Raw genomic sequence first — 22,961 nt, 5'->3', positions numbered from 1 at the left:
GTTAGAAAGTGCTGTCAGTTTTGCACTGAAAAATCAGAGTGAAATGTTGGAGTGTGCTTAAGTGTGCTTCATATAGCATCCTCTCTCTTCACTTCCTTTATCACCCAATCAAATTGGCATTTCAAAGGTAAGTATTAACCTGATTGGAGACAACAAGGGGCTTGCAGTCGGTGTGTTTGGGAATAACGTATTTGCATCATATGCTGGGTTTCACAGATACAGAAAAAAAATTGCAAAGGGCATTAACACCCACAGCGTACCCAGGTGCAAGAAAAAGGGGCGGGGGCAGCAAATACAACTGCCAAAAATGAGAATTTACATAAAATGATAAATAATATAAATAGAAAGCCTATATAAAAAAAATTCCATGTAAAAATGCTATGGCATGACGTTCATATTCTGGCAGCGTCAACGGTCACTCTTCCAAGCAGGATCTGGGGAGGCTCCCACCAGCAAACCATGTAAAAATGAAAAAAAGGAGAGAAAAGAAAATCGCTACTACCTAAGTGTAGTATTTTTAAAATAAAAATGTTTTAAATAAAAAACAACAATTATGCACTTACATGTACAAGGTATTGAAAAGCATATCAATAAGTCTCCAGCAGGTGGCAACCTTCCAGGTGATCAATGGTGAGTAAACCCCTCCAGGAGGATGTAGTGTAAGGTGCTTGGAACCAGGAAGTTAGCCAGGGGGACACCAGGAAGAGCCAAGACTGCATGTGTATATCACATGAATGAGAACCACTGTGGACAGAAAGGAAGCGTTGCAGGCCAACCAGACAGCCAGGATGCCATTATATGTGATGTAAATGGGCATGGTTAAACATTTCGGTGAGTGGCACCCTTTGTCAAACCTTTTTTGTCTCCTCCTTTTTTTTCATTTATATATGGGTTTTTACAGATCATCAGACAGATAGCAAAAGGTAGAGGGACACACGGATAGGCTGTGTTCAGTACATCAAAGTTTATTTTTTGGTTTTGAATGTAATATACCTTTAGAAATCTGAACACAAACAGTTATACTGAAATGGTTATCTTTTATAACACCAGCATGTCAGGTTTAATACAATATCAATCATCCTTTGTCTGCATCTATTGTACAATCAGCTGAAACTCTACAGGACACAGCAATCAATAGGAAGATATTGCTGGTGTTTACATCTATAGGATCCCAGTTTTTATATCTTCTTCAACACATGTCTAACAACACAAAACAATCTTCATATATGTCATACAAGGTGGCATATAGTAGCAGAAATTAGTAAAATATGAGACAACTTAATTTTGTTATTATGGTAGCAGTAAACATTCTATATTTGTATGATAATCTGTCAAGAACCAATCCAAGCTGACTTGCAAGAAACGGTAGAAATTATTGCAGAAGAGAAGATCTTATTTGCTTTGTTATGGGCCAGGCATACCCCATGTATAGCTCTTCATAAGCAGCAACTCCCATCAGAAGGCATTGGGCTGGCATCACTTAGTTTTTAGTGCTACTGTTGGGCAGAAATACCTATAGCTCTCAGGTAGTGGTTTTGACAGAATGCAGAGAATACAGTTATCAATCTTGAGGTAGCTACTGCAAACTTGATTTATATTTAGTTCCAAGTAACTTTTGGTATTTAGCGGTATATTTTCTGATGTCAAGTTTACTCAACCTCTGAAAGCTACCTTTGCAGTATAATCAGTTCCCAGACACAAATCTGGACAGCCTGCATGTATTTCACTACAGATTGCCCTTTGAGCTAACACCAGCCTGCAAGTGCCTGAGCCACATCTATAGGCTTTCTTTGGAATTATAAACTTTCAGATTAAGCATACCACACATACTCAATTTTCAACTATACCTAGTATATATCCTCAGATGCCATTGATTTCTTCCTAGTAGGACGAATTCTATATAAACCTCTTTCTGTTTCATATGCATTTCTATCTCAAAGGAATGCAGCTATGCTAGGGAAAACATATAACCATGGCAGACTATGTGGGCCTGGAGCTGTCTGGCTACACATGATTTACTGAAGTGGTAACACAATTTGGTCAATACATTTGGTGACATGAATGTCTAAAAAGCTTGAGAACCTCAGTAAAGTTTCCATCAAAGCAATTAGTATTCTGTATCACTAGCGGAATTGCTTTTAGGATGAAGATTACAGAGACAGGGGGCCCCATTAAACATAGTTACAGCCCTGCCGTTATGCTAACAAGATCTTATAGTAAGTGGCAAAATGACATTCCCTCATTATCAGAGGAAGACTGGAACAATTTGCTAGATGAATTTCCTAAGCTGATTATCTCTATCTCTACGATGGATAAGTTAATGTATATAAAATCTTGGTGCAGGGTCTACTATGCTTCATTGATACAGTATAACATGAATATATTTAATTTACCCACTTACTGCAAGTTCCATTTTTCATCTGACCTGATATTGTGTTAAACATCACTTTCTAGACAAGTGTAATATCCAGGGTATGAGGTGTTCATTTAGACCTGGACCCAAAATGTAGAATACTGGAGACCACAGCACCACCAAATACTATTGGATTATAAGGAAAGACCAATCACAGACAATACATGGCTGATGAATAGCCCTGGTCAACAGAGCAATTCTAATAAATGTTGTAATATGATGTTCTTATGATGTATAATGTTATTTCCATGGAAACCCTCAAATAATACATGGAGGGTATGAGGAATAGGGTGAGGTAATTGAGGTCAATAGAGTCTAACAAGAACAAGATGACTACATAGATCAGCCCTTAAAATTTTAGATCCTGCTCTCAAACTTTGTGTGTCGATAAATCCGATGGAAAATGTCCGATGGAGCCCACACATGGTCGGAATGTCCGACAACACGCTCCGATCGGATATTTTCCATCAGAAAATCCGACCATGTGTACGGGGCATTAGTCTTTTGGTGGATCTCAGGTACTCCAAATTCTTGTGGTCAGTGTAAATTAGAAAACTGTGCTTCCTGTACCCTCTCCTCCTCCCCCTTTTAGCGTGGCTGCCCTGTCTTTCTCTATGAATTCATTCACAACAGAAGAGTCGGCAGCTGATGCTCACATCGGGCTCTTTACTGCCACCTGTTGCTGCTTTTTTGCATGTGCACTCCTCGTGTGAGTGCTGCTTGTATTGTATTCTGGATTGTGATGGCTGCAGCCAGGGACAAGTGTCAGCTTTGTGGAAATAAGCTGGGACTAGGAAGAACGCCTTTACAAGTAGGAGCTGTGTGTATAAGTGAGAGGAGGGGCTGTTTGTGTACCGGGTCAGAGTTGTGTGTGCGTATGTTGGGTGGGCATTGTGTGTGTGATGTGTGTTGTTTGTGGTGTGTTATGTGTGTTGTGTGTGGTGTGTGTGTCAGAGGGAACTGAGTGTATACAGATGTGATGGGGGGCTTAGTGTGTACAGATGTGATGGGGGGCTGAGTGTGTACAGATGTGAGGGGGGCTGAGTGTGTACAGATGTGATGGGGGGCTGAGTGTGTACAGATGTGATGGGGGCTGAGTGTGTACAGATGTGATGGGGGGCTGAGTGTGTACAGATGTGAGGGGGGCTGAGTGTGTACAGATGTGATGGGGGGCTGAGTGTGTACAGATGTGAGGGGGGCTGAGTGTGTACAGATGTGAGGGGGGCTGAGTGTGTACAGATGTGAGGGGGGCTGAGTGTGTACAGATGTGATGGGGGGCTGAGTGTGTACAGATGTGAGGGAGGCTGAGTGTGTACAGATGTGAGGGGGGCTGAGTGTGTACAGATGTGAGGGGGGCTGAGTGTGTACAGATGTGAGGGGGGCTGAGTGTGTACAGGTGTGGGGGGCTGCCTGCAGGACTGTGGGATGGCCAGTGGGTGGGTTTGGTGGGATGGCCAGTGTGTTGACCCATGGGAATATTGGTGGTCAGGACCTAGGGGGGGTGGGGGTCCAGGCCTAAAGAAAAATTTCTGACGGCTGCCCTGTCCGCCCCACCCTCAGTATTTGTAATTATTACACTGAATGAGAAAAAAATAAAAATAACCAATACAAGCAAATGGGAGTATCTGGAGAAATCTCTTTGTGCAAGGGACAAGGCCGAAACACAATATTGGATGCCCATTCCGGCCCTCAGATGGCACTGCATTAAAAACTGGCATGATTCTGTGGTGGACATCACTGCATGGTCTCAGGAATACTTAAAAAAAATCACTGCCTGAAGATGCCATATCTCAACATAATCTAGAAACACTGCCATCCTCTCTGGCCACAGGCTCATTTAAAATAGTCTGTTGCGAAGTGGAAAACTGTTCTGTGGTCAGATGAATTGAAATCTGACATTATTTTTGACAACCATGGGCGCTGCGTTCCTATGGAGGAGAGGGACCTTCCAGCTTGTTATCAGCGCTCAGTTCAAAAGCCTGCTTCTCTGATGGTATGGGGGTGCATTAGTACGTATGCAATTGGCATCATGCACATCTGTAAAGGCACCATCAATGCTGAAAAATAGATCCAGGTTTTTGAGCAGCATATGCTCTCATCCAGACAATGTCTTTTTCTAGTAAGGCCTTGCTAAATGCATATTGTATTTTACAGTATGGCTTCACAGTAGAAGAGTCCAGGTGCTTAAAAGAGAATTATACATATTATAAAATTTATATATGTTTTTAAATCATACTTACCTAGGTGGATGCAGCATCTGTACCCCGCTGGCTGTAACACTGAGAACCGAGTGATCAAACGCTGCTGAATGCCTGAGCAGATAACTGATAACTGTCAGTCACCGCTCTCTCCTCTGCCCCCCCACGCTTACTGGAGTGGTGGGCTGTGGAGGGGGTGAGCGCTCGCTGAGAGGCTGAGTTGGGTGCCAGTCCAGGCATGTGGGCGGATCCCTACTTCATTGTCGCGATCTTGTCCAGGCCTGGACCAGCTCTGTGACATCAGCTGACAGCAGCTTAAGCTCGTTGACTGCTGAAAACGGGTCACAGGAGTGCATAACAAACTGCGCTCCTGTGATCGACACCCAAACGAACACTGGAAGCAAGCAAACAAAACAACCAGTAAAGATGATGGAAATCCTGAAAACATAGCAAAAAAGCAACAGGACTAGAAGTGAGAGAGAATCTCCCCAAAGTGCCGGCTATAGACAGCAGGAACCAACTGAATTTTGATCCAACTATGGGCGGGCTGGTTGTACTGAAGTCAATTGACTTCAGTACAACCAGCCTGTCAATTATTTTCATGCATTTTCATACCCAGCAGCGGTGATTATTGTATTCTGATGGTGGGGAAACCTCCTGCTGTCAGAATACAATAGAGGAATACAATTGATCAATGAGGAATCAAGTCAATTTCCTTCCTTCAACCCATGATTGAAGGAAAGAAACTTGCTTAATGTATGGTCAGCCTTAAGAGATATTTTGACAGTTGTTTCCAGTTTTGGCTAGACATGAGCTTTTAAACAAATTACCAGACCACAATCAGAAAAAATAATTTCTTAAAATAAGAATCCGCCTTAAAACAACAATCTTCGTAGCCTCCCCAGTTTATGTTATAATTTTATGTTCTTATCACATCCAACCTGCCAGCTGTTTAGCAGACATATTAGATAGTTAATCACTGTAGTCCCATATAAAGTATTTATTGTATCCTATAAAAGCTGTGTGCATATGTGGATTGGAAGATGCATACTGGTTTCTGTAAATTGGTACTGCGAGTAGAATTTCATGAATGCATAACAAGTAAACAGTTTGGGAAGGACTTTAAGAAGAATTGTCTTAATATATTTTCATATAAATAGGTTAAGCGAGTTTTTACATATATTCATATAATCATGCTGCTTGTACACAGTGTTTTTTATTTGTAACCTTTAAATTATAGTACCTGGCAAGTGTATTCAGGCAATTGACAAGTTCTTTCATTACACTGTATATTAGACTCTGCAGGGATATTTTATTTGAACATATTAAAATGCTAGAATTGTTTTTTCATGACATTGCTTTATTTTAGGGGGGAAAAAAAACAAACACTATATATTAATAGTTTGTGCTTTTTTGGACCTAACTAGATCCTGTACTACCCTATTGTTGCAGCATTTTTTCATCTTGTGCCTTCACTACTTAGACCACGGTATGCACTTTGGTACACTTGGCCCATCTTCATTTCAGCAGCCTTCTTTGTAAGTATGCCATGCTTACATATGGTTTATATCTACATATTTATATACATCTTTGCACTCATTCAACAATTCTTTTTTTCACATGTTTTTTCTATACCTTAGATATCGTGACACATTCTATTGATTTTATCGGCTATATTTTAAGTCAATATTTATTTATTTCTTAAATTGAGTAACACATTACACGGATATAAGGAAAATGGGAGGATGGGGTTCGGCGCCAACTGCAATATCATATAATATCCTGTAACTAATGCTGCACCTAAAATTAGTAATAACTAATAAGCAAAATGTGAAACAATAAAGGGCGCAACAGTTCTAAAGTGTCAAATAGGCTAAATAATCATTAAGTGGATGCACAGACAATAAATTATCGTGCATAAAAGTCCATATTTATATCAAACATTGATGTGAAACGTAAATAAATGGATCTTCTATATATACTCCAATCATTGTACTAAAGTGCAAGAATGCTTCAAATAAAGTGCTTCGCCCGAAGTGGTATATCAAAGCACTCACCAGATTCCGTCAGGCACCAAGTGACCACCAGGCATGTAGTAAACAGAAACACTTCTTTCATCCGATGTACCCCTTCATAGGTCTTACAGCATAGGCCATCTGTTTATAGATAAACCAGATCTCAATCCAAGCGGAAATGGCATATGTATATATGTAATGTATATATGTATAACTCCTTAGTGAAACCAGCTCACATCCCAATCATCTGCAAAGATGGCTCCTCCAAGAAAAGCCACAGAAAGGCATGGATAGTGTAATAAAGTTTTTTAATAGCTTAAAAAGCAACACTTACAAAATTCAGTATGGTCAGTGTAGGGTACAGCAGAATTTAGATGCAGCTATATCTGCTCTATATTACTCTATATTATGCACTGCAAAAGCACAATCAATTTTTAATTATGTGTTGTATGTAATAATAAAATCTTTGTTATATTGTTTTATTTATTTTATATATAGCCTAGTATTTGTATTTACTCTTTACTGGCACCCTTAAAAATCCCCCCAAAAACTCCCCTGTCTATATCTCCATTTTAGGGATGTCTGTGCCTTTTTAACTTTGTCACCTACCCATATCACCACCATCTTACTATATTTTAATATTTTATAGAGTCAGTTTTTGCTTCAAACAAAACTTTGCAGAACTGAATTGTAAATTTATATACACTGTTCATACATCACATTTATTTTGAAATAGAATTGGTATAAATACTTAAAATATTACTTTATATTAGCCCCTTAAATTTTTTGCACAGTGATCTAAAGCTGGTCATGCACATATAGACTTCTTTAATAGCCTGCAAACAAAAGAAATCCATATGTTCTACATGTTGTATATGTGTACAGCCAGTGTCAAGACAAGGTCATCCAGAGCCCAAGGCGAACATGCCACACTGCCCCCCCAAAGATGTATGAGCATTATGTGTCAGCCAGAATCCCTCCACAAAGACACTGTGCACTAATCTGCATGCTTACCCCTAAGCATAAATTCTCCTTCCTCCAAGTACAAAGCCACCCCATGCTGAAACAGCAGCCCCCTCTCAGCACAAATCTTTGCTCCCCCGTACCCCCAGCTCAAATGCCCCCCCCAAAAAAATACACCCCTCCTAGCACAAATCCTCTACTCCTAAAAGTTCCCCTCTTAGTATACATCTTCTCCCCCACTTCAAATTTCCCCCTGCGAGCACAATTTCACCCCAAATCCCCCCTCCTAGCACAAATATTCTCCCCCCAAAATCACCATTCTTAGCACTCAGCCCCAAATTTCCCCACCTAGAACAATACTAACCCCCTGCTGCCCCCCAAATTCCCATTGCACAAACCCCCTCCTCCCCAATCTCCTTGTGGTGCCCCCCCACCTGACATGACACCACAGTGCCCATGGCAGTCGTCCCTCCTGTCCACCCCTTGTCTTGTATACAGCTATTTATTATTACTTTTATTTAGGTTTAAAAAAATGCCCCCCAAAGAAGGGTTAGAGGTTAGTATTTTATGGTTGAAGTTTGGTGTTTTATGATTGGGGTTGTAGGTTTTTTTTCCTTTTGGAAGGAGTTATATTTTATTGTAATATCAATTTGATAATGACTTTTTATTTCATATTTTTATGGTCTTTTGTTACGTACCTGACTGTGGAGCCCGTGATGATAAGGGTGGCCTCTTGCACAATTCCTGTCCAAGCACCCCTGGTAGTGGGGACATGGAGTGCTAAAGCAGTGGAAGGGCACAGGTGCCTGGAAGCTGTAGGAGTGAGCTGTAGCTTGGAGACACAGGAGTCCTTCCAGTGGTAGTGTGGAGTCAGGTCACAAGCCTTGTTCAGCAGGAGCCAGGCAGACAGGTGCAGAATCAGGATCAGTTTCAAGGTCAGGAACAGGCAGAAGTTGGTAACATGCTGGCAGTGGGGTACCAAATCAGGAAGCGGAGACATAGTCATAAATCCATGCCAGGGGCGGTAACAAAAGCGAGATGCAGATATAGCAGGCAGGGGTGATCCAAGAGGTGTCAGACATAGCCAGGTCAAGAACAAGGTTAGCAGACATGGATTAGAATCAGGAACACAGGAAGCTAAAGACAATTCCGCACTGAAGGCAGGCAGACTCTCAGTTTAAATAGGCTGCAGGGCACCAGAATCTGTGGATGCGTGCGCACGCCTATGTGTACGCGCATCTGCTCGCACATATGCATCAATTCGCATTTGCGTGCGCATTCTAGTTTTTGCTCACTTTGGGCTTCCATGCTCGTCACTCTGCACATGCGCATAAGTATGAGAACTTGCTGCACGGGAAAGAGCACATGCTCAACAGGAATGAGCACTTGCTGCATGAGATCCCTGATACATTTTTCTGTGAAATAATATGCTTCAATTTTGATTTCTTGAGTAAAACCTGAATGGTGTCTCCCTCTGAAACTGTGCCCTACTGAACTGCTTACATTGTATGTATCAATTTTGTATAAATGGTTTTTTTTTTTTTTTTTATATGAGTACATACTCTAAGTAATATACGCTAATTTCGATTTCTTGATTACAACCTGGTCTCTCTCTCTCTCTGAAACTGCAGAGTACTAAAGCCACTTATGTCACTGTAACCTTCTCCCATCCAACGCCAACACCTCTTCACTATCCCGTGGGTACTTTTACATTTAGCCTCTAGTGGGACCCTCTGTCACCACTCAAGCAAGAAGTCAGTATGACGTCCACTGGCCAATACAGCCCCATAACTGCTGTATAAAGAAAGCAGTTGTCGCAGCAGAAACTACCTAAAAAAGCCTTTTATTTTAAAGTAAAAAAAAATGGATCATATTTGGGTGCTGCTGTGTTTAAAGCTGTAATAAACCCCAAACCAAAAATGTAATATGTTGCAGCTTACCAATCATTACAGATGTGGTGGCTTAATCAGTTTTCTTTTCTTTGGCTTTTTTTCCCCTCTGTTTTCACCTGGTGATATGGCCAGTAACACACCTCCGGTATTAGTGAGACACAACTCTGGATGAATGAGAATAGGAGGCACAGCAGACAGCAGCATTGCTAGTCTGGGGGGTAGTTAAATGTATGAGCAGATTTAGATCCACTAACAAAGTGAAGCCAAACTCCAGCTCAGACTTTATAATCAGTTACAACAAACATTTTTTGTGAATAAATTAAAGCTGATCATTTTAATCACCCCTACCAGTGTTAAGTGGTTTGTCTCATCCATGTAAACTGATACATTCTGCTGGAGAGCTTGTGCTTATGAAAAACAGACTTGCTGGCTGATTCACCAGAGGAAAATAGAAGAAAGAATGCCTAAAAAAGAAAACTAATGCAGCCATTACATCTAAGAATTGGTAAGCTGAAAAATAATAAATGTTTGCATTTTGGCTTAATACTGCTTTAAACAAATAATTTCAATTACACATCCAAAATATATGATGCCTAAATATGGTATCACTGAAGCGGTCAGTAATGTTCCACAACACCACATACAGTTTAGTGTGTGTGTTAATGAAGAGAATGGTGCTTTTCCCATGACACCCTCAAAGTCGCATAAACAGGAGGGCCCTCTCTTGTACATTTTTAGCCTATTATACTTAAAAATTTCTGGAAATGATTTTCAAGATTTGCCCCCCATAGACTTCAATAGGGTTTGCATGAAAGTATGTAGTTTTCTGACTTTGCAGGGGTTCGACAGAGAGTCGTTGAACCAAACCAAGGCTGATTCACTTATCCCAAGCACTGAGCAACTTGAACTTGGAGTAAATCTCAGTGGTGTACATAGCAGGTGGACACTCACCCCAAAAGGCTTCAAGCTGTTTTTAATGCAAAATGAGGTTCTACAATATATTTACATATGGATTTTTATTTATATATATTTATATATGTACAGTATGTAAACTACACACATTCATTGTTTTCAGTTCTTTAAACTTTATAACTACTTCCCCTCTGGAACTGTTAAAATCTGCATTTTTGGCTGTAAAATTACATAAACCCCCAGAACATTATATATTTACTAATCGCAGAGGCCCTGTAAATTAAAAAGATGGCAGTTGTAACCTTTGTCATATGACATTTGCTCAACTGTTTATCAAATGAAAACACACTGGAATTCATTTTAGGCACACAAACACTATTTAATCCTTAGTTAAAGACAAGATTTTATTTCGAATAAATAGACACCAAATATCGCAAGATTCCAAACTGTGTGCACTGACAAAAAAAATGACGGTACCCAAAATTATTAATAGGAGATGCTTTAGACATCTTTCAAGCTCATCGGTTTGAGGGATACCTATAAATAAGGGACCTAGAATGATTTCTCTCAATCCAGCATATGCAACAATACCCAATATGTATTTTGCAATTGTTTACATATCCGTGCATAACCTACATGTTGCTTTTTTTTTTTGGTGTTTTTTTTATATCATTATATTTAAAACTTATTAACACCTTTTTTACCTAACTTTATTGCTTTCACAAAGGGGCTAGCAAGATGTGAGTACCGTAAAAGCCAGAACGCGACTGCATAAAAATGAAATGAGCTCACTGCTTCTACTATACAAAGCGCTAAGATAAACAGTGTTATTGAGTTTTGTGCATTAGTACTGTGAAATAAAAGTAGCACACATAAAAATTTCACTATAGTTTTTCTTGTTCAGTTCAAGAAATTTCATTTCATTCAAGATGAGAGTACTGGTCTAGTAAAGCGTTATTTATACTAAGGTTCTAAGGATCACTTTTGATATATTTGAGTATTTGATTCACCTGAAGGATTTACAGCATTTTGCCTCATCTATTGTTTCATATTCCCGAGGCGGTTGCACATAATATATATAAAAAAACATAAAATGCTGGCAGACCTCCTATAATTTAAGGGGTATGTACTCAACTGATCCACCACGTGGATAAGGAATCACATGTGAAGTTGGATTGTATGTTTTTAGCCATATTATGTTTTGATTTTACATGTTATTCTCATATTTGTATCATTTTGTCTATAAGTGCAACTGTTTATTTTATTTGATTGATCTTGAATTAGTACATCACTGTAGGTCCATTTATTAATTGTTAGCGCTGTACTTATCACATAGTTTATCGCTTACTTTTACCATCTAGGCTGTTTTTTTTTTAGTTTATATCCTTTTTATTAAATTTCAAATTATACAGTTTACAAAGTGAAAGTATCACATAATACATTTAGTAACCCATAGACCATCCATACATTATCTCAAACACTTATCATTACAATAGCCACCTTTTCCTTTAACTTACCCCTATCCGTACCCAACCCTATATCCCTCTCCCCACCCTAACCCATTTGTCACTCTTAATAGACCCTAACCTTGAGCCTAGCATACCATGTTAACCGGTTAGGAATTTGATGTTTAATTCTTAATTCACCTATTCCCACTTTCATACACTCAAAACCACGTAGTTCCTACAAGCCTTCTTTAGGACTTTCATAGCGTATTACTCATTCCTTGAAGCCGTAGTTTCCATATCTTTATGTACTTTCTATAGCTTCCCCTTCTAGTGTAGGTTGTCCTTTCTGTTCTCACCAAGGCATCTATTGTTCTAACCCATTCTTCCGGGGTAGGGGGCACCACTGACAACCAGGATTGCGCTATCAGCTTCCTCGCTTGATATAGACATCTTACCACTGCTGTAACTCCATAACCATTCCCGATGTTCTGTCTAATTAAACCCAGCACACAAATCTTGGCCTCAAATTCCAATCTAATCCCAAACTTGGTTTCAATAATGTTTAGGATCTCGGACCAGTATCTAACTAATTTCGGGCATCTCCACATCATATGAATAAGATCACCCATCTCTAGACATCTGGGGCATTTGTCATCCGATCTTCGACCAAACCTATGCATCTTCTTGGGAGTGTAATAGGCTCTGTGCACCAGCAAGAGGTGCGAAGCCCGCTGCGACGGAGAGACAGACACCAGTGGGCCAAGTTCCAAAATCCTATCCCACTGATCATCTGCCAACTCCCCCACATCAGCCTCCCACCCCTCCCTGGTGCGTGAGAGTGTTTGTAATCTTGTCATTCTGGCCATCAATTGTCCATAAATCCCTGATATTAAGCCCTTGGAGCTAGTTATCCGTACTACTTTGTTGAGAAGCGGTGCTTTACACCATTCCAATGCCTTAGTCCTAAATTGTTTATCCAAAGCATGCCTGATCTGGAGTTAGCAATAAAATGTTTCCTTTGGAATTCCAAACTCCCGTCATAAGTCAGTAAAAGACTTTAAAATATTACCATCGAACAGTTGGGCCAACCTATACATACCATGCCCTTCCCACAACCTATAAAGAATCAGCGTCTAGGTCAAACAGATATAATACCCAATAAAAGTACCATCATCCCAAATGTCTATTACAAAAACACAAAGCAGGAGGCAGAGAGTGGCCGCAGTTAGCTGCATCTGTCGGTCATTTTCTCAATACCCCATGCAAGGGAAGATACGCCCTGAAGAGGGCGAGGGGGACTATTGCGGTACTAGATAAGGTGAAGTCTTCAGTACGACAAAGTAAAGAAAAAAGTATAAAAAAATTTCATTTTAATGGAAAACATGGTTAAAAATTATGACAGTGTCACATACAGTTGTAATTAAAAACGGAAGCAGTAAATACAACCAATTGGATTACAACCCATAATGATAGTGGACACAGATAGAGCTTGGATTCTCGACCGGTTTCGCGGTTTTAACCGCTTCTTCAGGAGAGCAGAATCTGTGGTACAACATACAATAATTATAACCAATACAAAACAAGAAAATATATGTTATCAATGCAGCAAGATGTATTAAACACTACTTTAGACATTTACATGTAATTTAAGTAGAAAAAGGATGAGCTCACCCGTTCAGCAACTCCCTGTGGGTGTACAGGGCCCCAAGTGGTTCCCCCTGTGGCGGACACAGGGGATAACAGACAGCCTCTAAATAAGTGAATTTTATAAAATTATATACAGAATATAAACTAAGGAATACATCAAAGAGAAAAAATGGAGTAGGGGGGGTACCGGAAGTGTGTCTCTACAATAAAAACCTTCCCACAACCTGTTTTTCTCTATAGATTATAGCTCCTGCAACTGCCTATTATGCCATATAGGTGAAAACTCAGTAAGGCCCTTGTATCCCATCTCATTCTTAACTAACTGCCAAATTTTGGTAACCATCTTATATGTTGGAAGCATACATCGAAGAGACCCGGCCTCCAGTGCCCCTGCTAAAGATTTGTGTGGGTTGCCTGATAACATAATTTTCACACTAGTATTCACCTCTCCCATGTGCTTGCAACCTCCCAAATGCTGCAACTGGGCAGCCAGAAAGTACCTATATGGGTGGGGAACCGCCAATCCCCCCTTCCATAGTAGGACGCCGCAAGGTTTGTAGGCTAATCCTGGCCTGACACTTCCTCCATATTAACTCTCGATTAGCTTGGCCTGTTACAGATAGAATTTCTCTAGGAGTGGTTAGAAGTTATCTCTAATATAGTGGTTTGAGTTGTTAGATAAGACTATACCCAGATATTTAAACATCTCCACTATTTTAAAACAAGGTATACCCTGAGGGAGAGAGCCAGTAGTCGAGTCAACCGGGAGAAGCATAGACTTCTCCCAGTTGACTATCAACCCCGAGACTCTCCCAAATCCTTCCACCAACTGCATCGCTTTTACTAATGATGGCCCCATATCACCCAGGAAGAGTAAAACGTCATCAGCATATAACGCTATTCTTTCTTCGCCCGATTTCCTTTTGTACCCCTGCAAACCAGGTGAGTTTCTTACTACCACCGCAAAAGGCTCCATTGCTAGGGCGAACAACAGGGGTGATAGCGGGCACCCCTGTCTTGTACCCCTCTCAAGGGATAACCTTTCTGAATATACTTTGTTAATTTTTAATCTGGCGTTAGGGTGTTGATATAATATTTTAAGCCATTTAATAAATATGGGGCCGAAACCGTATTTCTCCATTACCCACCATAAATACCCCCATTCCAGAGTGTCAAATGCCTTGGAAATATCCAAGGACAAGACAACTCTGGAGCCCTTATTCTCTACCGGGGTCTGAAGATTCAGGTATGTCCTTCTAATATTTATGCTGGTAGACCTATTATGTATAAACCCAGATTGGTCTGGGTGTATCAGACTAGAGATACACTTGTTTAGCCTAGTTGCCAAGACCTTTGCCAAGATCTTGACATCAGAGCCCAACAATGAAATTGGTCTATATGAGGATGTGTCAAGTTGGTCCTTCCCCTCCTTCTGGATTAATACTATAGTGGCTTCAGACATCGAAGAGGGCAATCTACAACTGTAGCCATCCAGTTCAGTGTCTTCAAAAGCTCTGGAACCAGCACCTCCCCATATTGTTTGTAAATTTCAGAAGGCAGTCCATCTGGACCCGGAGACTTCTGATTGGGCATCTCTGCTACGGCTTGCCTCAATTCCTCCAATGTTATAGGAGCATCCAGACTATTCATATCTATTGTCGACAGAGCCGGCAGTTCATCATGCGGACACTCACCAGCTTCTTTAACCCCTGCGGGGGTAATGCGCAGTCACAGTGTATGCCACTGTGTGGCAATCCACAGGCTGTTTCTGGGTCACGGTGACATAGTAGGTGAGGTTGAAAAAAGACACAAGTCCATCAAACTCCGAAAACTCCCTTCAAAAATTTCTTCATCTCTCCCTGTACTGAACAGTGTCGTGACTTATATAACGCACTATAAAATTCAAAAAATGTTTCCCTGATTACCAAAGGGTCGGACGAGATTTCCCCATCTATTGTCTTAATCATAGGGATTGTTGAAGAGGGAGAATTAGTTCTGGCCAGTAAAGCCAACATCCAGCCCATTCTTTCCCCTTCTTCAAAATTCTTTTGTCTCTGGAAGAGTTTCCTATTTTCAGCAATTCTAATTTATTCCATTTTATATTCCTGTTGCTTCCTTACCCAACTTTCTCGATTTTCCGGGTTTGGATCTGTCACATAATTTCTCTCTGTCACTAAAACCTCCTCTCTAATATACTCTCCCCTTGCCCTTGTTTGCTTCTTTACCTTTGATATCTGTTATGTTGAATAAACTCTCCTAATCTAGCAATTATTTCATCTCTATTCCCTATTATCTCCAGCCATATTGGATTTAGTGACCACGTTCTCTGAATGTTACTATCACGCGCAGTTATCGTTACTATCAGTGGTGAATGATCTGATACCCCTCTTGGCCGATATTCAATTTTGCCTATTAAAGGTTGGACTTCTTGGTTACCTATGGCCAAGTCGATGCGGGAGAGAGTGTGGTGAGACCCTGAAAAGCAGGAGTATTGCTGGTCATTAGGGTTGCGAGCTCTCCATAAGTCACACCACCCAATCTCCTCAAGAAACTGTGCCAAACGACCCTCCGACACTCTTCCCCCACTGGACCCAGGCGGAAAACTATCCAGCCTATTATCAAGCACTGCATTAAAGTCCCCCACTGCTATGACCATCTTTTTTGTCCTCCAAGTACCCCAATAGTTGATACAGAATCTCCATCCTAAATGGGGGAGGGATATACAGATTTACTATGACAAATGGCCTACCCTCAATCAAACAATACATAAAAATAAAGCAACCCAACCTATCAATACTGACATCCCTGCAGGAAAATGTCAGCCCTTTCTTAACCAGAATGCTCACTCCCCTTGAGTAAGAGGAGTACACTGAATGGTATTGTGTCTGAAATTTTTTATTTCTAATTTTTAATTTAGTCTCGTTAGTCAAATGTGTTTCCTGCAGGCATATCAGTTCAGTACCACAAGATTCCAACTCCAAAAATACAGTAGCTTTTTTAATGGGATCACTCATACCCCTAATGTTCCAGGAGCGTATACCAAATGTTCTGAACTGCATTGAGTAAATAACAAAAAAAAATACCAATAATATAGAAGCAGGGGAAAAATGGACTCCCAGCTTAATGAGAAAAAAAATCAGAGCCGAAGGTAGAGGCTGCTCTAGAACAGCTCTATTATATGAAAAATATCTCCTGCCTCCATTTTGATAACACCACTCTAACACATGTGCCCTTCTTCCCAACAGCCACTTGGCCATTTGCATCAAATCAGCAATAACCCCAAATACTACAATCAGTGCTAATACTGTAAGGAGGGAACAGGGAAAGTTCGGACGGAGAGTACCTCCGCCTCCCCCCCCTTCCCACCACTATCTAAAGTTTCTTTCTTATTCTTTCTTATTTTGTGTGATTTAAGTGTGATTTGTGTGATTTTGTGTGCTTGTACTCAGTTTCCTTCGCCCTCCCAAACCTTAATATCAATGCTCTATAACTTTTTACTATTACTATTACCACTTGTTCCCATTCCCTTAAGTGAACCCTTATTCCCTCCCCGTTGCCTGTCTTGGCCTGCCCTAGGGGCATCTAGGCTGTTTACCATCTAGGGTAGTAGTTGCGTATACAGTTTTTATTTTTATTTAGTACCCACTTGAAAACCAAGACTTTTCTGGCACTTTATGTTTAAATTTAAAGTTTAAATCTATATTTTTTGCTGAGAAATTACTTATAACCCCCAAACATATATATTTTTTTAGCAGAGACCCTAGGGAATAAAATGGCAATTGTTGCAATTTTTTATGTCACACAATATTTGTGCAGTGGTTTCTCAAACACATTTTTTTGTGAAAAATAAATTTTAATGATTAAAAAAAAAAACAAACACAATAGATACCCCAATTTTTTTCACAACCCCCATTTTTTATATAATATAAAAAGAATATGTTAAATAGATACCTAACATGCCATGTTTTAAAATTATCACTTTTATTCCTATTACAAGGAATGTAAACATTCCTTGTAATAGAAATAAGGTTGACAGGTCCTCTTTATGGAGAGATCTGGGGTCAAAAATACCCCCAAATCTCTCCTTTACTTTTAAAAGCAAAAGATTAAACAAAAAAAAAATTTTTTTTTGATCCTTTGCTTTAAAAAAAATAAGAGTTTACTTCCACCCTGGACCGGAAGTTATATCATCATGTTGTTCTGGTCTTCCAAAGCCATAAAAGCGATCAAAGACGATCTAGTCTTTTATCACCTCTGTGACCAGCTGGCCGCACTATCGGATTGTTTTTCGGGTGAGCCGGTGGAAACGGTAAGCCTGAGAAACACTTTTCCTTGTCAAAAGAAGTTTATTGAGTATACAATGTTATAAAGATACATAAAGTAAGTTTACAAGGATCTATAAAGTAAGCTCATTGTTTTACAGTAGGGTTTATGTAGGTAAATATCATGAAATTACAAATATTAAACATTGGGTTCACGTAAACCTAAATTAAATTAAAGATATATATCATTTCCTTAGTTACTTTTGTAGGTATTTAAATGATTTATACCTACTATACATATTGTTTACAAGTAGAGTGTATATAGGTCAAATAAATTCTGATAATGAGCTTTAATCGTAAGGTGGAGAAAAGGAAAGAGAAAGAAGAAAAAGGGTTGAAAGGTAGAGGTATGGTCCACAAGGTTGTCCCGCTCGTCAGTTTATTATTCTTTTTAGTTCTCTTTGAAGCCTTAGAATGGGTGTCTCTGTAAGTCATTTAATCTGTTACCATGGCAACAGGACAGAGTCATTGAAGTTTGACAGGAACTGTTGTTTTATCCAAGGATGCCAAAGTTTTTCAAATTTTGGAATTTGATTTTGATCGATGGCTACCATCTTAGCATGGGACATTGTATTATTCATTCTGTGAATTGTTTCTGCTAGTACCAATGTAGGAGATTTCCATGCCTTGGCCACTGTTTGTTTTGCAGCCGTTATTAGTTGGATCATAAGTTTGAATTGAGAGAGTGTTAACCATTCCGGTTTTAGATTAAGTAAAGTTAAATATGGATCTGGTTGTATTATTTTTTTAAATATTTTAGATGCAATCACGAAGACTTGCTTCCAGAAGGTTTGGATTACTGGGCACGTCCACCATATGTGTAAATATGTGCCTATTTCTGGGCATCCTCGAAAACAAAGAGCTGAGGTATTAGGTGAATATTTTGCCACTCTAGCGGGTACAAGGTACCAGCGAGTTAGGACTTTATAATTTGTCTCCAGTGCTAAGATGTTGGGTGAAGATGACTTAGATGTGAGCCATATGTTAGACCAGTCCGTGTCTTCTAAAGTTCGTCCCAGGTCCTCCTCCCACCTCTGAACGTAAGAGGGTCTATTAAGATTTGCTACTCCATATAATTGATTATAAAGTGATGAAATTGTACCTTTAGCAAATGGATCTTTTGTACAGATTGATTCAAAAATGGATAATTGGGATAATGGTGTATCCCCCTTTAGGAATGGTGTATAGAAATTTTTGATTTGGAGATATCTAAATATCTCAGAGTTTGGTAGATCATATTTTTCTCTAAGCGATGGGAATGAAAGAAAATTTAGATGCTATGAAGTCATTTAGTGTCTGAATGCCTGATGTTGTCCAAGCTTTAAAAGAATTTGGGTAGATCCATGCCGGATAAAAGGCCGGATTTCTGATAAAAGAAAGGAGAGGATTGTGTGGAGATTGTAACTGATATTTGGTTTTTAGTTTATCCCAGAGAGATAAGAAGTGTTTAGTTATGGGATTATGAATTTTAAAGCGGTCTTTAGGATCAAGCCATAATAAATTTGATATTAATAGAGGGTCATTTTCTGAAGCCTCTATAAATACCCATAATGGGATTTCCTGTTTTGCATGGTATTTGGACAGACTGGCCAAATGTGCTGCTCTGTAGTAGTTAGTAAAATTAGGGTATCCCAGGCCTCCTTTATTTTTGGGAAGATGTAGTGTGTGTATAGGTATACGTGGTTTAGAAGAGCCCCATATAAACGAAGTTGCTCTTTTTTGTACTATTCTCAAAAAATAGGAAGGAATTGGAATAGGGAGGACTCTGAATAGATAAAGCAATTTGGGTAGAATAGTCATTTTGATTGCATTAATCTTCCCCATCCAGGATAAAGGAAGTTGCGACCATTGTTTTATTAGATTTGTGATCTGTCTTAATACAGGAGGATAATTGGTTGAGAATAAGTCAGAATGAGATGCTGTTAAATGAATTCCAAGATATGGGATTGATTTTTCTGCCCATGTGAATGGGAGTGCAGCCCTAGCCGGGATCAATTCCATGTTTGTGAGTGAAATATTAAGCACTAGGCATTTCTTAGGATTAATCATAAGGCCGGATAGGGCTGCAAATCCATCAAGAGCTGGTATTAAGTTAGGACCAGAGACCTGTGGTGATGATAGAAAAAGTAATATATCGTCTGCAAATATACATAATTTGTGTGTAATACCTCCTACTTCAATGCCAGTTATAGTTTGGTTTGTTCTGATGTATTGGGCCATGGGTTCGAGTATAAGGGCAAATAATAAGGGAGATAATGGGCAACCCTGTCGGGTACCTCTTTCGATATTAAAGGCTTCAGATTTGTATCCAGCATATTTTATATAGGCTTTGGGTTTATTATATAATGCTTTGATCCATGTTCTTTCCATTTGGTTATGATAGATTTGATGGTGCTCCTAGGGATCATGAAAGATTTGGATTTTTTTTATAACCTAACCCTAACTTGTACTTCTCAACAACATTGTCCCATACTTGTTTGGAGAGTTCCTTGGTCTTCATGGCAGTGTTTGGTTAGTGGTGCCTCTTGCTTAGGTGTTGTAGCCTCTGGGGCCTTTCAAAAAGGTGTGTATATGTAATAACAGATCATGTGACACTTAGATTGCACACATGTGGACATCATTTCACTATTTATGTGACTTCTGAAGGTAATTGGTTGCACCAGAGCTTTTTATGGGCTTCATAACAAAGGGGGTGAATACATACACACAACCAATTATCAGTTTTTTACTTCTGAAAAATAGTTTTATGTATATATTTTTCTAATTTTACTTTACCAACTTAGACTATTGTGTTCTGATCGATCACATATAATTCAGATTAAAAAAACATTGAACTAAAGGCTGTAATGTAATACAATAGGTAAAAAGCCGAGGGAGGTGAAGTGGGTACTATACAATTAGTATTTCCTAGGTTGTTGCAAGATGAATGTACTACCTAAAGTAGAAGAACTGCTGATCTGTTTTATTGATGTTTGTCTATTGTGCAGTTTATGTGTTTATTGTGATACCCTAAATTTCTTCTGCATTTTGCTGTAATCTCTTTCTGTTATGATAAATGCCACTTAAATACTGTATATTATGTCATAAAAAAAGATAAAATAGTATGTGTGTGTCTATTGGCAAAATAAAATAGAATTATAGCCTTGCATTAAAAACAAAATGTGCTTGCACACTAACATTTACCATGTTACCTTAGTCCCCCTATTGAAGATGACCATACATGGGTCTTTTTTTTTTTATATATAGCCAGAGGGCTGAAAAAAATAAAGAACTTTTGGCTGTCAGAATATAATATAACTAAAGGCAAAGTGGGGTGGGGCTACAATTTCTGTCCATAGCCCCACTTTTTTTCTGAATTAGTAGAACCTACTGTATTGTTTAAACCAGGGGTCTCACAACGGCAGCCCTCCAGCTGTTGCAAAACTACAAGTCCCATCTTACCTCTGCCTGTGGGAGTCATGCTTGTAACTGTCAGCCTTTCAATGTCTCATGGGACTTGTAGTTTTGCAACAGCCGGAAGGCCGCCAGTATGAGACCCCTGGTTTAAACCCTTCCAGTGTTGGCCGCAGTGTCTGAGAGGGGTAGCACGTGAAACACAGATGATGGAGTATTAGATAGATAGATAGATAGATAGATAGATAGATAGATAGATAGATAGATAGATAGATAGATAGATAGATAGATAGATAGATATCACATTTGTGTTGGGAAAAAAACCCAAAAAAACTTGTGTCTTGTTTTGTAATGTTGTGTTCATTTTACCAGTTGCCATCAGAAATGCTGTTCTAGCTCTCACATAATACAAGATGTGTAAAGTCACACAGCATAACCCAATTGTCTGATATATGTTTTATTGTGTACTGTATAGTATTTACTTGTACCTATATTGATTTGTTTTTATCGATCTGTTAGTCATATTCTTCTCTGAGGCCAAATACATAAAAGTATGTTCAATGGAGGCCATCAGTCTCAATTGTTCCTGGAAATCAGTGAAAGAGGAATAAGCACTCCAAGACGTATTTTGTGCTGTAAAGTGAGAATAGGTTTTACAAAGGGGGAGGGCACATCACATATCCCTCTGCTTTTATGCAAGCTTTCACATTCACAGCTGAGAGCTTTTTTTTCTATACATGGAAAAGAACATTCATTGATTCTTGTTATTGTTAAAATTAGGAGAAGGGAGTAATGGACAGTACAAGATCAAGCCTACTATCAATTAAGTATTGACTAAGTTACATAGATAAATGTACAATGCAGTTGAAAATCCATTAGGAAGATATTCAATAAATTCTAACTGTGCTTAATAGGGGAAGCAAAAAAATAATGCATAGCATTTTTTCCAATAGGCTGCTGACAGTTAAGTCTCATAGGAGAAAATATATTAGATCCTATATCATAAATGACAATTATAAATATGCCCATATGGTACTTATGCCTTTATGAACAATGTGTTCCATTACAGTAATATTCATTGGTCTATGTAGAATTGGCATGTTTACTTGGCAGATGCAGTGGGTTAAGCCCCTCTGATACACATGAAGCTGCATGGGCCCCAATCTTCCACAGCTCTATGGAAGGGAATTTCTGGCTTTCACATAAACAGTAATGACCTTGCAGCATTATGATGTCAGCTCTATTTTTGTTTCCATCGGATCTAATACTAAAGTCTGGCAGCCCTCTTACATGGGAACGATTCATTAGAAAAATATTGTATTTCATCCATGAACTAACAAGTGTAAAACCTGCTACATATGGCCTGATCAGACTTCTAAACTGTTGATCACATGCACAATTGCACAACATCTAACACTATAGATCCTCTTTTCACTCATTGTTTACAAAGGCAGCATGGCATGTCTACAGGCAATGGTGCCATTAATGCACATACTGACACATACTTATTACTCTATTACTCTTAGACAAAGGTCCTTTGCCAGTATTAGGACACCCAGTTATCTAAATTTATTTATGGATACATTTGTGGATAAAGTTTTCTACTTCTAAATGTTTTATTTCTCAAATTTGAGAGAGGAGTTTGCTTTATAATAAAAGACATAAATTTGGCGAAGCAAAAAAAGTGCAAGCTATTGATTGGAAATACAACTACAATTGGACTTAAAATAGGATATATTATATGGATAAAAATGTAGT

The 22,961-nt window shown here is 39.1% G+C and overlaps 1 protein-coding gene across 1 annotated transcript in view; it reads left to right on the top strand.

Moving 5' to 3' along the window:
* The window catches only part of B3GAT2 (beta-1,3-glucuronyltransferase 2), a 210,080-nt gene that overhangs the window by 106,564 nt on the left and 80,555 nt on the right, over positions 1-22,961 (top strand). The gene's annotated exons all lie outside the window — the stretch shown is intronic.

The sequence above is a fragment of the Aquarana catesbeiana genome, linkage group LG04, assembly GCF_042186555.1.
Source record: "Aquarana catesbeiana isolate 2022-GZ linkage group LG04, ASM4218655v1, whole genome shotgun sequence".
NCBI lineage: Eukaryota > Metazoa > Chordata > Amphibia > Anura > Ranidae > Aquarana > Aquarana catesbeiana.
The sequence above is the reverse complement of the archived record's forward strand: the minus strand, read 5'-3'. Positions and strand labels throughout refer to the sequence as shown.